Source organism: Serinus canaria, chromosome 12 (genome assembly GCF_022539315.1).
Source record: "Serinus canaria isolate serCan28SL12 chromosome 12, serCan2020, whole genome shotgun sequence".
NCBI classification, from domain to species: Eukaryota; Metazoa; Chordata; class Aves; order Passeriformes; family Fringillidae; genus Serinus; species Serinus canaria.
In genome coordinates this window covers 16,015,962-16,033,258 of record NC_066326.1, presented here as the reverse complement: position 1 = coordinate 16,033,258, position 17,297 = coordinate 16,015,962, and the positions used below count along the sequence as shown (strand labels likewise).

Genomic DNA, 17,297 nt, shown 5'->3' with positions numbered 1-17,297 from the left:
AATTCCCAGTTATTGACCAAACAAATGACCTAATGCAAAGGGAACACGTTACAGACACTGGTGGTTCCAGGTAACCCTGGAGCTCAGGGAACAGCCCAACAAACAGCGGGTGACGCAGCCAGCTGAGGTCACACTGCTCACGGGGTGTACCTTGCCCAGCTCCAGAGATATAAATATTCCCAGTGCCTGGCTCTTCCAAGGGGTTTGCTTTCCAAGATGTGCACTTCAAATGATGATGTCATAGCAACCAAAGTATAAAGGAATTATTTTTTTTTTACCCTTTCCCTCCAGCCTTCCTAATGCTGATATAATCAGTGCAGCAGTGCTTGTTTGGAGGCAGCTGGTGATTAAAGCCTACAAAAGGAAGCACTTCAAGTTCTGTCAGGGAACACAGACTTTTCATGTCTGTTTTGCCTTGTAGAGATTGCTTTTTGATGCAAAGGGAAGTAAGTCAAATGAGGTTTATATGTTATGCTGCCAACCAAAGGAAAAGGGGAAAACCCAGGCCCTTTAGCTTCTCTGCCATGAGGTATTCGTGCCAGCTGGAATTACTGCCAAAGAAAGAGTGCAACTCATTACTGGGGAAGACACCCCCAAAAGTCCACCTATGTGAAGAATGCCAGTGAGTAAAGATGGTTCCTACAGACCTCTTAAGTTTCACCTCCCAGCCCCAGTTTTAAACCTTGGGACCAGTGATATGCCAAGATGATTACGTTAAAAATCAGCATGAAATGTGTTCTCAAGTCCAGCCCCATTGACACAAACCCCTTAACCTGACCCTTATCCTGAAAGAACCATGGCTGGGATACCTTCTAACAGCAGCAAGGAAAAGGAGAATGGTAGAAGAATAGAAGAAAAACTGTAAATAGTTAAAGCAATGACTATCACTACAGCAAAATGTCAGACACTGTCCATCTGCACTGAAAAATCTCTGAATTTTTGAATTTTTTGATTGTTTAGATCTATGAACCTTAGCAACACTTCTTCTTTTTCTCCTCCTTTCCCACTTGAACTATGTGCATGCTCAAGGAACATAAGGAAAATTAGCAAATAGAGGAAGTTTCCTCTTTGGTTCCTCTTTCTGTTTTGCAGAGATGTTGGGCCTTTGTGTGTCCTCTCCATGACCTCCAGTGGGGAGGCAGGAACAAAAAGGCTGAGGACAGCAGGACCCAATGTACATCTCCTGCATGGTACTTGACAGAAGTACCTGAATGGGTGGAGTTTTCATTTTATTCCTCGTTCTGCTCTCCATGCTGGAGATCTTCTTCCACATCATCAGAAAATACCTGAGTGATACAAAATTATCAGTGGTGACCAGCCTGCCCTTGAGACGCACAAAGGCAACCACAAGGTTCAGCAGCTGAGGATAAACTAGGATGCTAAAGGCGCTTCAAACCCTACACAGTTACCAAGGAACAATTTAACTTCTGTTTTCAAAGGCCAGCTGTCCCTGTGGAAAGTGGGTCATTTCTTCTACATCAAAGTCAAAGCAGCCCAACCAGAGCTGTGTTCACTCAAACCAGTTATTCTGCGTGCACCAGGCAGCTCCTACTCCTATCTTACACTAAAAGCAATCCTGTGCACCTTGTCAAAAACCCTTTGAACCACCCAAGAACAGAGCTTGAATGATTCCTTTATCCCCAGGGATGCCACAGGGCTACGTGAATGCTTCCCGTTGGGTCAATGGATTTACAGACAGTGATGTGGAGAAAGGGGCTGCCCATGGGTGGCCTGGAAAGGACCCTGGGTGAGGGGCCAGGAGACCAAAATGTGCTCAAGTCCCCCAGGCTGCCTCCTCTGACCCAGAGGCTCCCTGGCGCCTGGCCGGCGCCGGCGCAGCGGGAACGGCCTTTGCGGACAGTGGGCAAAGCGCCCGGCGCCAGAACAGGCAGGGCTCGACCCAGGCCTGAGGAGTCTCACCAGGGCAGCTTCCAAACAAGCCCGACAGCAATCCCAGAGAATTGCTTATGGCAGCACGCGAAGGGGTTGGTTCTCCACGCCGCCGCCTCCGCTGAGCTCAGCCCCACACCAGCAACCTCGACACAAAGCGAGCCAGGCCCAAAGTTACTCTGTGCAAAGGTGACTCTTTCTTGCCCTTGCAACGCTGCCTCAAATCTGAGCAAGAGCAATTTGCAAGTGGCCCAAGCTCCCTTCTTCCCTGCACTGCCAGAGGAGACAAGTGCATCGGAGGGGTAGGACCATAAAGGAAAGCACCAGTGGCTTCCCTTGTCCCCACAGCAATCAATGCCACATTTCTGATCCTGGCTTTATGCCCAGGAGGCAAAGCTGTCCCCGGCTTCTCACCACAGAAAGTCTTCTCTTGGTCCTTTCCCTCTCAAACTGCAAACTCTGGCTTGACCTCTGATCCCAGAGCTCGCACCCTGTGCTCTGTTGCTCTTGCACAAACCCCAGTGCTGTGCTCCGTACTGCCCTTCCTCCCCACCGTGCTGGAGGCAGCTCTGCTGAGCAAGGAACTGCTGCTGCTCCCTGGGAGCTCACCCTGATGGAGCAGGAGCAGGGCAGCACTGCAGGACCTGAACAGGCCTGACTCCTTGCTAATAAGTTTTTCATGGAAAGTTGGATCCTGTTACTAATTACATCTAGCTACACACTTCTTATGATAAACACCTCATCCACCCTGTGTTTACTTGACAGAAGAGAGTTAAGAGGATTTGCCTGGAAAGGAAACAACTACAACCAGCATTTCTTCATGCTGTCTTCATACAACATATCTGATTACTTTTACTTCTCTGTGCTGTTAAATGTCAAGTTCTTTTGTTATAAGTATTAGACTTATTTATCTATATATATGAAAATATATATACACACACATTTATATAAGTACTATTCTTATTTTTTTGAGTCTCCAAAGCTGACCAAATGAGCTTGGAAAAAGAAATTTTAAATTGTACTCAATCCCCCTGCTTGGAAAAGTACTTTTTGCCTTTTCTATATGGTACACTAATACTTTGTAATTATGAAGAACTCCTCCCATATGGTGGAAAATGTGGTGCAGCTCCCAGCGAAGTCACCCAAGTGTGTAGAGAAGGGCAGGTCACAACCACTCTGTGTAGCAGTGGTCACAGTCAGCCTAACAAAAGGCTTTGATGTGGGAATGGAGGAGCCAGTGGGGGAAACTCAAGTTCCTGGGGCAGAGAGAGTCCTTTCTGATTTTCTCTAGCCAAGAAGCAGGGTTATATTTGCTGCTGGCTGAGCATGATCTATGGATCAAGTGTGACATCAATAGCAGTATCTCTTTCTTCTGCTTAAACTCTGAAAGGCCACCTGTGCAGGCAAGAAAACTTTAAATCTTAGTGCCAGTGATGCCTGAAGTCTGAGGTGAGGCTCACCCCACACTACAGGAGTGGGAATCAATCCTGAGTGCATAACTCCTCAGAGCAAGAGTCCTCCTGAGAGCCCAGCAGAGCCTGCAGAAGGGTGGCAAATCCCTGCACTTCAGAGCACCCCAGATCCCCCATGTTCTGGTCTCAGTTTCAGGCACAAGGTAATTCAGTCATTTCAATGAGTTACATAAAATCAACCTCTAGGAAGACACCAAGAACACAGAGCACAAGCACTTGAAATCCAGGCACTGCCTTGGTTCACTCTCACTTCATAACAAAGACATGGTTTCAGCTGCCCTTCCTGAGCTCAGGGCAGCTGAAACCATGATCTCCAAAGGTTTGCAGCCTTCAGGAATGCTCTCATGCAAAGCAGCATTTTCCTACAAGGCAGGTTCAGTCTGACAAGGCACCAGCAGCATCCTGTGCCTGCTCACACCTCAGGCTGCACCCACAGGACACTGCACCCAAAGCAAGCAGGGGTGGGAAGAACCTTCCAGATCCTTCCACTGCTATCTTATTTCCAGATTGTAACACAGGCAGATTTTTCATTTAATGTGACCTCCTTTAGGCCCCTGCCATAAGGACTGAGGTGGTATTTTTCCCTTCTTCCCTGGCTGCCCTCAAGCACAAGGCAACAGATATTTAGTCCAGATAAAAAAAGATACCAGTGATTCTGTAAATATCAAAACATCTGTGGGATGACTGATCCAAAAAGATCAGTTCAGGCCTTATCACCAACCCAGCCCAGAAGTACAAGTGAGGAAAAAGGTTAAATCACAGCTACAAAATTTGCAATTCATGTTTGTTCCTTTAAAAGGAACAAACATGAATTGCAGGAGAAGCAGGAACAGTGCAAGTAAATAGTGAAAGGTGAAGGAAAACATCACACAAATGGGAATATGATGTAGAATTACAAATCTCTAGTTTAAGAAAGGAGTGGCAAATTTATCTGCTGAGCTTTTGGGTCTCTGAAGAAGAGCAGGATGCTGACAGCACCCACAGGGTGCCTGGGGGCACAGAACCACAAAAGGATGGCCCAATGTCCTTACTGCACAGGATGCTGCATTAAGACCCTACTGACGTGATTGAAGCTGTGTGTAACACTCACTCCCTCCCTTTCCCTGTCAGGCTGCAGAAAGGCAGCTAAATGAGCTCTTAAAGCCATCCAGGCTCAGGCAGCCCTTCCCCCATCAGGTTTCTGTGGAAAGCCCGTTGCTCCCTGGGGTCATTTCCATTGCGCTTCAGCTCTTCCAGGAACTGAGCCATGCTGACAGCAGCCCCTCCTCTGCCACACGCCCAATCAGTGCACCGAGGGAGGGATTTCTAAGGAAAATAATTGAACAGCTTTATCACAAAGAAAAAAAAAAAAAAAAAAAAAAAAAAAAAAAGGAAAACACTCCACCCAACCAAAATCTACTGCTTTGCTCTAAGAGCAAATTCTATGAAACACAGAAAACACAGAAAGGAAGATGGATCAGCTGGAAATATTGCCTAGGGAAGCACACAAAGCCAAAAATGAACTTTCCCTGAAGTCTGGAAGGAACCACACCTAGCCTTCACCTTACAGTGACAAGGCGGGGGGGTGTCTCAGTTTGGGAAGCAGTGCCCAGAAAGGAGGTAAGATGGAAGCCTCACACAGTTTTAGTGAAAGCTGTGGGGCAAAAATCCACTGGGAATTGACCCCGAGACAGGAATTGCTGCTCACTGTGCAAACCCATCTCCAGTGATCACGCAGTGAAGTGGGGGAAGGAAGGCCAAGGACAGTGAGCCCACAGCCTTTATTTGTGGAGCTCCAGTGGTGTGTGCTCTCCTGCTCCAGGCTGCTGGAGCAGATGGCTCTGAGCTGTGCCACTGCAGCACCTCCTGCCAGACAGGGGGAATGAAGCATGCAAACACCCCCCATTTGCATCCTGGCAGCTTTAGGGGCTCAGTGTTTCCAGCTGTGGGGTCAGGGAGGGCTGTGCCAGTGGGGCATCGGCCCCTGCATTGCCCTTTACTGTTATCACAGATGGTTTGTACAGCCTTTGAGCTGCTTAAACATCCCCTTGGGACTGGGAAGACAGTCGATAAAGACAACTGCTAATGCCTTATTCCAGGAAATTGCCTTGTTTCTAAACATTTCACCTGCTTCTGCTCCCTTCAGCCTTCTCCCAGACAGTCTCATGCAACAGGAGAATAAACTAACAAACAAGAAGGCAAACAAAGAGGGAGAGATACCCAGTCTCAGGAGGGAATTAATACACTGGCACTACATCATGTTGGAGCCATATGGTGCTGTGAATACCTTTGGAAGCTTCCTATCCACTGCTGAGCAAGAAATCTGCACAGGCCTTCCTCAAACCCCACCCAGGAGCCAGGGAAAACAGGGAAAAGTTTCTTCCAAGGACAGCACTAATTTAGGTTGGACAGATGTCTCCCCTGGCTAAGGAGGCAGGGAGTGTCATGCCTTCTGCACCTTCTTTAGGAAACCACAAAAGGACCAGGACAGTCTTTAAACATTACACTGTTAACTATTCCCACTTGTCTCTAGCTGCTCCATACTCCCTGGGGTGCCAGCCCTGGCTGTCAGCAGCAATTCCATGGAGCCCAGCAAGTGGGATTTTCCACTGAAATCAGTTCCACTGAACACCCTAGAGGAGGAAGGGGTGGCACAGAGAACACCCCAGAGGAAGAAGGGGAAAAGCAAAAACAGCCCATGGCACAATGCAGTTAGCCAAAGGGCTGTGGGCAGCCAGTCCAATCTGCAGGGGACACAGCCATGCTCACTGTCCAAATTCCAGGCATTGCTCATAACTCACAACGAAACTTGCTCAGGCAGGAATTATATTACATAAAATATCTGAAAGAAAGGGGTTCTCTTATGGGACAAAGGAAGTATTATAGCAATAAATTTGAGTGTTTAGAGAGGGGGAGGATCTGTTTGCTTTAGGACTCCAGTTTCCCATAGGAAAAGTAAGCTGAACATCTTCCTTATCCTTCAGATTAGGTAACAAATTCATAAAAAAATTAACTCCTTGACAGCTCGTCCGAGGAATCATTGCACAGCTTGTTTGAAAGCAAGCAGCCAGAAAAGTTGAGACTTGTTTCACCCTTTGCAGACACATGTAACAAATGAGTTACCTGCAAACTTCAAAGCAAACCTTTGCTAGGAGGAAAGTCAATAGAAAATGCAACAATGCATGGATCAAAAATCCCTCGAGACTTCACAGACAAACAATATAATTGCTCTACTTCTCTGCCACTGATCTACAACAACAGCAAGAAGTTTCTGTGTCAAATCACCCCTCTTTCTTGGCAGTCAGCAACAGCTGAAATGCAGGGTCTATCCATATGAGCAGCAGCTGATAACTGAGAGAATGACACCGAGCATCTGCATCAGTTGCAGAAAGAGAAAATGGGAGAAGAAAGAAAATATCTTCCCCCCCACCATTTTCATATAGAATTTTCTGGTTTCTTCTCAACTTCCTCCTGTCTCTTTGCTATAGCAAAGCAACAAGTCACAAACCCAAGGATCCTGGGTATTTTAAACAAATGCCTGCATCCAAAAGGAGGATATTTGGTGAGCAAGGTAAAAACATAAACATGAAAGAAAAGCTACTTCTGCTCTTTAGCTACATTCAAGCTCAGTGGAGATGCTCTGAAAGAACTGGGAATAACTCCCTTAGAGCAGAGCATCTACAAACAAAGCAAATATAATTGATCTCTCAGCTCCTGAATGACTCTGCACAGAAAAGTAACAAGAAGGGAGCTGAACTTGTATAGGGGAAAAGGAAGACTCCAGCTGAAGAGTTCACAGGCAATCTTTTCTTCAACAGCTTTATTCACTAGCACCTGCATCAGCTACACACCAGCAAAAACTGGGGGAGACCAGGAAGAAGCTGTGCCAAGGAAACACCCTCTGCCCAGCACTCACACTTGTGGTATAAAAGCACAGCAGGGAGAGGGCTTGAGGGAGGGTGGACTGGAGGGGCTGAGTTCAGGATTTCAGGTGTTTCTAGGTGAGCAAGAAGCAAGAGAAACCCCTGCAGACCATGGGCAGGAAGGATGCTCCAAGTGCAGCTGGCAGAGCTGCTCCTGCCTGTGGCACCTGGAGACCCCAAGATCTGGTGATCTCCACTGTGCCCTCCCTCCATGTACCCCTGATGGCAGGGGGCCTCTGCCCATGTCCCTGCAGAGCACATGAAGTTCTTAGAGGAACATTATCCTAGCACAGCACTGCAACTCTTTTGTTATCTTTCTAGGAAAGAGCTAAGCCTTTTGATCTCGTACCAAAAACTGAAAAGCAAATTAAATGTTAATAAAACCTTAATAAAGAGCTACTCTTATGCATTTTAATCAGTTGTTCATAGAAACCAAACACATATAATAGACTAAGAAAATGAAAGGCAACAAGGAAGTTGCTATGGCTTTGATAAAACAGCTACTCTAGCCTCATAATCCTGTGAATGCATGAAGGTCTTTTACATGAAGAGCAAGAACAGCTGCCTCCCCCTCAGACATGAGCATATGCTTCTTCCCAAACTCAGGGCATATATGAGCTGAAAAGACTTTGTTGGCTCTCATTTTGTGGAAGTTTCTCCACAGTGGAAAAATACAGAGGAAATAACAAAGAATGCAGAGGAGGAAAGATGCAAAAGCAGTATCAGAAGGTCTAATCAAACATTAGAAGCAGAATTGCAATAAATAAATGGGGAGAAAGAGGTTTGGGGGCTGACTGATACCTGAGAAAGGCATTAAATGTTAAAGAAACAGTCTAGGGGAAAGCTGAGAGCATTAAACAAACAGCCCCAGAGGACAACACACTTGCTGTCTGGAGCACAATGTGACAGAGCTGTGGTTGTCAGCCCAAGTCAAAAAAGAGCAGTGAAATTCAGGGTGAGAGTTGGTACAGAGTTTACAGGTCTTGAAAGAGAAGGACTAGGCTGGAAATAGTGTGCAAAATGATAACATCCCAATGAAATTCACAGCAGTGGTGAAGGCAAGGCCTAGGAGACTCATCTGGTCTGGTTAGAAGGCTAGAAAATGTGAGTCCTTCCCTCCTGTCTTTGAGCAACTCATGGTAGGTTAGCTCAACTCTCCAGGAAAGAGAGACCCACCACACATGCCCTACCCAAAATCTGAGAAGGCAGGCACTGTCTGCAGCATTGCTACAGTGACTGAGAAAAGTGCTTTGGAAGCCAATATCCAACTTAACAACTTCCTCAATTCCCTGCTAATTTGAAGTCAACCCAAAGCAACTCAGTAACTGCATGTAAAAGATGTGTTTAAAGCCAAGTGCTGTGAGAAACTCACTCTTCCCAGGCTGCCAGCAGTATGTGAAATAATTTTAACTTTTAAGTGGGCAGCAAAAATAACATTAATTTGTCAGTGTCATGCTGAGTATTTTCCTTAGAAGCTCTGCAGGGCTTGAGAGAAAAGCTCCCATCGTCTCCTGCTTTGGAAGGAGGGAACACACAGCAGAGGCCTGAACCCAGGACAGGCCAAGGACTGATGAGTCGTGGCACTGGGAAGCACAAAATGTGGGACAGCAGCACCAGGCAGTGGAAGTCAGTCTGTCTTGCTTCACTTATTCAAGGCCACGTGGTTTTGGGATGTTTCAGGGTCCCAAAATCTCTGTCTGAGCTCCTGGCACCCTCTCTGACTCCTACCATGGAGATGATGACTGATGGCGGGAAATTTTGACCTTTTAACTCCATATCCCTTTTCTAAATTCCTGTGGTCACTACTGCTGTCTCTTATGTAGCAAATTCCTTCTCTGGATCCCTCAAGAAGCCAAACAACATTCTGTAGTAAAGAGCTGAGCCGGGCATAAATCTCCAGCCCCTCCAGTCTCTGGTAATCTTCCCACTGCCGTGGCCTGATTCCAAGCTTTTGCCCCCGGCCACGGGGGAGCCTCAGGTCACCGGACGAGCTCTTTTGCCATGCTTGGAATGGCAGCGAGAATTCCCTGAAGCGTCCCGCAGGGCCCGGGGCCGCGGTTCCCGGAACTGGCGGCTGCTGCCTGGGGCCGAGCTGTTCCTAGAACCGCCGGGGCTGCGCTCCCCCCGGCAACGGGGACACGGGGGGGGGCCAGGCCACGGCACGGGGGAGGGAGGATGGCAGCAGAGAGGCCACACCGCACAGACCCTTCAGCTCTCCAGACATTGCCCTCTCCTTCACGTCAGTCCCAGAAGGATTGTTCTGACCTGCTTTTCTCAGCGCTGGCAGGGCGGAGATGCTGCCCAGCTGCAGCCTGTCTGCACTGGCAGCAGCGGCTCGCACCTCTCCCCCAGCTCCCCTGCCCGGCGCTGCCTTCCCTGCCCTGCCCTAGCCCAGCTTTGCTCTCAGTAATTTCAGCCCCTACGATTGAAAACGACTCTGCCAAAGGCAGCAGCCACGCCCGAGTATCACTCTGAAAATCCTTTCTAGCGTCAGCACACATCATACCAGGAACCATCAGCGATAATGAATATCGCCAAGATGGAAATGTGCCATGCAACAGAGAGGTCTGAACTAGGCTGAGCCTAGCACAGGCAATCCAGGCTGGGCATAATCTCCAGTACCAGCAGGGCAGTTGTGCACAAGGAGCACACAGCAGGGCAGTCCTGGGCCCTCATTTTACAGAGCACCTTTTCTACCTCAGGCTTTTTCAGGAGCCTGAGGCTCTCGGCTCCTAACTCGGCTCCAACCAGCTCTGTGCACAGCCAAGCACACACCTAGCTATAAAATTTATTTCTAGATAAATAGATGGCTATAGCATGAGCCAAGACATGGCTGGGACCAAGTTCTTAGCTAATCCCATGCAATTTCTCTGGCTCAAGAAAACTCTGCCAAGCCGACGGAGAAGGAACCTGGCCAGTGTCTGGGTTCCCCCAGCACAGCATTTAGCTGCAGACATTTAGAGTTTACAGAAGGAAGCTTGCTGAGCACCTGGCTGACAAGTAACAGCCAGAAAAACCCAGGACATGGTGGATGAAAATCAGGAGCTGAAGGAAAGTAAATAAACTAAATGGATTTCCCTGCTATTGACAGCACATACTTTTCCTTCAATCATCTGCACTGCCATGAAAGGTGATGATATTGCTCCATTTACTGCGTTTTTCCTGGCCTGTCCCCAAGGCCACAATACTGTGTGTTTATTTAGTTTTTCATAAGGTCAAAGAAGCATATTAGGGTAAAACAGAAACTTTACTATGGACTTTCACCTTTGGGATCTTAAACCAAGTGTGACAACTGCAATGAAAAATATTTACAGCTGTCTACACATATTGGTAGGGAGGGCTTTTGGACGAAAGAGGGCTTTCAATCCCACATCCTTCTCAACAGCTTCCTTAAATATTATTTATTACACACAAGAGGAAAAAGAATAAAACGTCAAGATTTAGACTGTACAACGATCCCAGAACACACTACCAATCCTTTCAAGCCATGAATCACAGACGAGTGAGGCACTGGTCTGTGTGGAAGAATTCCAGCAATAAGCACTGTTGTTAGAGAGCAGGTACCTGGGGCCTCTGTGTTCACACACCAGCTTAAATGGGTGGGGAGAAACTGGAGCAAGCAAGTGATGTGCAATACTGCCTTTTCCACAACATCCAAAGAAACACCTTGGATAATCAGCTTACTTTTCTTGGAAACCTCAACAGGCTGGAACTTCACATACTTGCACACCTTGAGATGTGCTTTGTAAAATCAGGCCATTGAGCATGCACAGTGCCCAAAAGGCACTCTGGCCTGCTCTTCACAGCCCCATGGTCTGTTTGGTAGACAGTCCTTTTCCTGGTTGTAGTGGCCAAAGAAACAGCCAGAAATCAAGAGGACCGTGACACTGGTCTATAACTTGGTCTCACTTTTCCAGAAGGAACAACTGCAAATGAAACCATCCCTTGCTACACAAGTGGAGAACAAACAGCAAAAATCCACATGCCATGACACCTTGAGAGGTCAGAACATGCCAAATGGGGAAGGCCAGGAGCTCTTGCTGAAAACCCACTCACATTGACTCTGGACAAACCTGCACTGGCTTTGACCCAGCAGCACAATGTCTACAGTGACCCTATAGGAATGCAGAGCCTGACTTCCCTCAGATCCAAGCCTCTTTCTGACACAGAAAGACATAAAATACACACCAACATCACCAGAGGCAGCTGTCTTAACCAGTTGCTTTTAAGCTGCAGCCCTTAGGACAGGGGGTTTCCGTGGATTACTGCTGGCATCCACAAAATATGACTAACTAGAGGATGTCTACTGTCAGGAGGACTTTCTGGTGGCAAGTCTTGAGTTACTCATGTTGAATGTGTTGACAACCAGTCCCCCAATGATAAGTAGCAAACAGTTTCCCTGAGTCTCTGAATGCCTTGGATGTGAGCTGACAGGTGATGCTCCTCTTCCTCCACCCATACACTGAGTTATTTTCACTCTTTCTTAATTTAGCTCCTCATCTTAAATTCCAAGTAGTTTCCTTGAGCACTCATCTCTAAAACTGAGACTAAAATACAGCAGGTCCAGGAATGTGAAATAGCTTACAGATTCATCCCAGATACGTGAAAAGGTTAACGATGTTCATAACCCCCTCAGCACCAACATCATGTAAAGCAGAACCCCCTTTTTGAGTGGCAGAATGGCAGCATCAGATGAGCTGGGCAACAGCTTTAAGGAAAATTCTTTGGAGGTGGGAGCTGGGCCTCATCAGCTCTCCTATAAGGATCCTAGGAGAAAATTACCTATTAGATATTAATGTCCGGTGTGTGTGGGATAAACATGCAACAGACACACGGAAAATGTCTTCAATCTATTCAAGTTACAGCTGCTGTAACTCAAACTGCTAATAAGTTACAGACAACACAGCAAATTTAACTCTCACTCAGGCAGAACACATGAAGTGATTTTACTGATATGGGAGAAGAAAGATGCGGGAAGCACTCCAAAAAATAAAACCACCATCCTTTTTTCTTTCTATTTACAAACCCAGCCATTATTTTTCCTTATTCTTCACTCCAATTCTGCTAGCCAAAACAGTGAAATTTTGAATCTCAGAAAAACAATCCCTTATGCAATTCCACCCTTTAAGCAACGTAAAACTGCACAAATTGAGTACATAACTCTGCCTTTACATATTAACTTCTCAATACAGCATGTACCATCACTGCTGCCAGTCTGCACACACAGAAGCCTGATCAATCATTGTCCTTAGTTCCTTCTCCATAACTTTGTGCTGCTGCTTTGTCTTGCCTTTGACAGGACCTCAGAACTTCCACCTTTTCTCAGAAAACAACTGAATCAGCTGAACAAGATGTTTCTTCTTTACTTCTTCTTTCTGGATGTACTCTTTCTAAAACCAACAAGGCACAACTATAAGTAATATTTACCCCTCAAGATGGTGATTAAAGTTGCTCATCACTGCTACAGCATCAGACACCTGCCTTGTACTCTATGTCCCATGGGATGGGAGTACAAGAAAAGAAGCATCTAGGAGAGAAGAGCTGTTCTCCACATCCCTCTTTAGTCCTTTTGGGTTCTCAGAGTTTAAGCACAGCACCAACTCTAAGTCTGTTCAAACAGTCATAGCCCATTTCTTAGAGAACTCCTTCAGCCAGCACTCAGGTAACTGATGAATTTTTCCAGCAAACACTGGTGGCCCAGGCTCACCTCACAGATTTTAATTCTATACACATCCCCAGCAGGTCTTTCTGCCCAGATAGCATAAAATAGAGTCATTCCCCACAGAGCTGGTTTCCAAACAGCATTTGGATTGCCAGGATTTGACTTTATTGATTATTTATCAGACTTTATCAGAAATTCTCCACTTTTCACCCCCCAGCTACACCTATCACAGTTGGGCAGCCATGAGATTCATCACACCAGTTTATCACCCCTCTCCTGTGATGAACTGCAGTTCCCTGCTGGGGTTGCTGGAACCAAGATTGGGCAAAAAACCTTGAAAGCCTGATCCAAGCAAATTGCATCAATGCTCAGCACTGGCAGTGTGCCAGTGCTAATTACTTCACTGCCAATCAGTTTATCAGGAGCACCCAGCCAGTGTGCTCATCTTTCCAGTCCTCCCCTGTGTCTCCAAGGGCTCCACCTTTCCTTCCTCCCCTGCTGAAACATCTGGGTGGCACCCAGAGAGAAACACCTTCTCATCTCACAGGACAGCTTATAGAGACAACAAGGGCTCTGAGGAACAGGCTGTAATTAAATGCAATGGAGAACACAGTGAGAAACCACAGCATGGTTAAGATGTTTTAGGTCCAGACTGGAGCATCTCCTCTGTTGCTCAACATAGAAATATGGAGCTAGTGCCTCTATGGATGGGTGGGAGGCAGCTGGAACAGTGCTGCGTGGGAGAGATGCATTCATTCTCCTCCCTTTCCTAGGAAGGCTGGGGAGATTAAATCAGGTCCAAGAACTCTTTCTTCTCCATTAACGCTCATCCATCACCACCTTTTTTCCAAGACAGTCCCTCCCATCCTCCTTGCTGCAGTCACTTCAGCCAGCAGCCAGGCTCTTCCAGGAAATCAGGGAAGAGCAGAATCCCTCATCTGCCAACCACCCAATCAGACAGTGGGGCAAGAGATTGTAAGAGGAAACACTGTTTAAAAAGAAACTTCTTACTTGGGATCTGGTTTCTGTGTAGAATGACACACAAAGAAACTCTTACAACACACACAGTGAGGAATTCAGATTAGGGAAGTACAGAGAGAAGCAGAGACAGCTCTGACCCAAGCTTGAAAATTTACAGATCCTCGACAGACTTGTGCTAGGAACTAGAAGGGAAAAACAACCTCTGTTAAATGTTCCTACTTGAGGAGCTGCTGAAAACTTGGTTTAAAGTGTTGGGGTTTTTTTGACACAGACAATCTCCATGCCTGAATTTGAAGTGGGAGGAGGAAGTAAATGGCTGCCAACATAGCAAAGCAAGTCAGATCTTACCAGGGACAATCCCGAGTAACTGACCCTGAATGGAAAAAATGAACTCATGTCTTCTAAAGAGGTGACTTAAAAAAAATAAAATCTCCAAACCAGACAGAACTCTAAACTCTTATGCCATTAATATCTTGTAGAGTATTTTCAATACTTCTCATCCATATGGTATGTATACATAAAAAGAGGAGCAATGCATTTTTGTGAGCCTAAATCTTGGAAGGGTTGAACAAGAGCTGGTGAAAAAGTCTCTAATTCTATAGTCTGGGTAGCAGTACTGCCAGTGCAGCAGAGGGAATGCTTATTTACAGGTTGCTCCCTGCAGCCAACCTAAAAAACAAGTGATCAGGGTTTACAACTCACAGGACTCTGGCAAACTTGATTAGATTTATGGAGCGAAGCTTTCCAAAGCTGGTCATAAAATTCCCTTTCATCTCCCCCTGGATCATATGCAGCCAAATGCAGCTACACCTGAGGGTGCCTTTGCCATCCTGTCCAGAGGCTGGGATTCAGCTTCTCAACTTTCAAAAGCACAGAATCCCCAAGGGTAGAGGGGGCAAACACACACTGACTGAGCAGCAGAGAAAGATGAATAAACCAGAAAATATGGAACAGTTTACTATAGGTTTGATCTATGACTCAACAATTTGTACAGTCTGCTGCCTTTCAGGAAAGGCTGGCAACCTGAAACTGATATAAAAATAGAGACTTTTAAAATAATTCCAGAACCAATCAAACCCCTGTAACAAACTCACTGAACATCAGGTTTGCACCATGCTGTGTTACGACATTGTGGAACTTCCCAGAAAAAAACTTCTGTCCCCAGGACAGAGCCACTTGCGCAAAGCAGAAACAGCCACTGTTGTCACACGGTGAATCCTGCACACACACACAGAGCCACTGCTGTCACACCATGAATACTGCACACACACACAGAGCCACCGCTGTCACGCAGTGAATCCTGCACACACACACAGAGCCACCGCTGTCACGCCATGAATACTGCACACACACACAGAGCCACTGCTGTCACACAGTGAATCCTGCACACACACACAGAGCCACTGCTGTCACACAGTGAATCCTGCACACACACACACACAGAGCCACTGCTGTCACACCATGAATACTGCACACACACACACAGAGCCACTGCTGTCACACAGTGAATCCTGCACACACAGAGCCACTGCTGTCACACAGTGAATCCTGCACACACAGAGCCACTGCTGTCACACACAGAACCATTGCTGCCACACACACACACAGCCACTGCTGTCACACCATGAATCCTGCACACACACAGAGCCACAGCCACCACTCCTCCTCAGCAGGCACGAATGGTACTTGCTTGAGCATCTGCACATGGTGCAGCCATACACAAACAGAGCAAACTGCACGTGCAGGTGTTTATTGAATTGTACCAGCAAAAGCTTCAGTAAGAGATATTTGCAGTCATGAACTCAGCAAAGCAAAGAACTAAGAAAAATGCAATATTGATGTATCCCTCTTCAGAGAAGGGGTTTTGAGAACACAGAGTCTGCAGATTCAATTTTTCCTGGGCTCTGATGACTTTGTGGTAGAGACAGGTGAAGTGAAATCTGAGTAAGGTAACTCTAGCCAGAGAGTGAGATAGAAATAAACAATATTATTCCTGGAAAGAAGGGATAGTAGCTGTACCTCTGCCAAAGTGCACTGCAGTCCAGAGCCTATTAGCTGCAGATTCTTTTCTGGGCTCCACCTCCCAGTGTCAGGGCAACAGTCCCAGGTCTTGACGTCAAAGCTGCCTTTTGTTTGCTGCACAGACTTTCCCCTTGTGCAGGTTTAGCAGACCGAGGCACTGCAGCAGATGGGCAGAGAGCTCTGCTCTGACCAGATCTGCAAATTCAACACAAGCCTCCAAGGAAAGTCCTCTCCCCACATTACTAATATCAACCATTCCAGAGGGAAAAAAAAATAGTTAGTATGTCTAATTTGTTTTACGTCTGAGCCGCCCTCTTGCTAACCTTTCATTCGATTTGTGCCCTGGGTTTTATCAGCTGTGGTTTTATCTTGCATTATTTAGACTGCAAGTGCTGCCAAGCAAGGACTCTTACTGTAACTATAAGACCAGGCTATAAAACTCCTTCCCTAGCTATTCCATATATTAGGAGAAAATCCTTACAGACATGGGGGATAAACTCCCAGTGTTCCAGAGAGCTTAGGGGGGGAATGTCAGAGGGGGAATAAAGAATGAGACCACATTCTATCACAAAATCCTTCTACCTCTCCAAACTTAGGACAGCTAGAGCCAAACTGCTTGTTTTCCAAATTTAGAAGAGCAGCCTCTCCTCCCCTGTCCTGCAGGATGACTTGGACACACACAGGCAATTCCTTGTCCTTTCCATCCACCTGACTCTGTGCCCCCAAACACAAGGTACCCAGTGGGAGCATAGGGGAAGGGGCACCTGCAATAGAACTTGCTGTGTTAGGTCAGGCTTTCCCTGCTAGAAGCCCTTTAAGGTACACCTATAGCAGTCACTGTAGGATTCCTAATATAAATTTGGTACTCTATTAGAACCTATAGGTTTGTTTACAAATAAGGTCAATAAACAGGAGACAAAAAAAAAAAAAAAGAAAAAAAAAAGGAAAAAAAAAAAAAAAAAAAAAGGAGCAGTTACATAATGGACACAGTAAACACCTGCAACAGATTTCCAAGAGGAGAGGCCAGTCACCTCCCATGCTCACAGTTAAGATCTGACCATGTCTGCAATCCCTCCTTTCGACAGCAATGAACCTGACATGCTGGAACATTCCACAGCACAGCTCTTCCATTCCCCTGCCCCTGAGCATCTCCAGACCATCTCCCTCCACCTAAAGCAGAGGCCAAAGCTCTTACTCCTCTTTTCCAAACACAGATATGCTCAGAGGCTCTCCTTGTTCCCCCTTCTGAAAGCTGGGAAACCTTTGGTATGTCTCAATCTTGTAAGACACTCCAGCTGGTGCTTTGTGATTCTTGCAGGAGTGCTGTTACTGGCTTGTACACCTGTAATTGAGTGAAAAACATGACTA

General features: G+C 46.5%; 1 protein-coding gene across 1 annotated transcript in view; it reads right to left on the bottom strand.

Annotated features, from left to right (window-relative positions):
• The window catches only part of MAPKAPK3 (MAPK activated protein kinase 3), an 84,946-nt gene extending 68,672 nt beyond the window's left edge, over window positions 1-16,274 (bottom strand). Inside the window, exon 1 of the mRNA XM_050979540.1 lies at window positions 15,927-16,274. The gene's annotated coding sequence lies outside the window, so the exon portion shown is untranslated. The remainder of the gene's footprint in view (window positions 1-15,926) is intronic.
• Window positions 16,275-17,297: the final 1,023 nt, after the last annotated feature.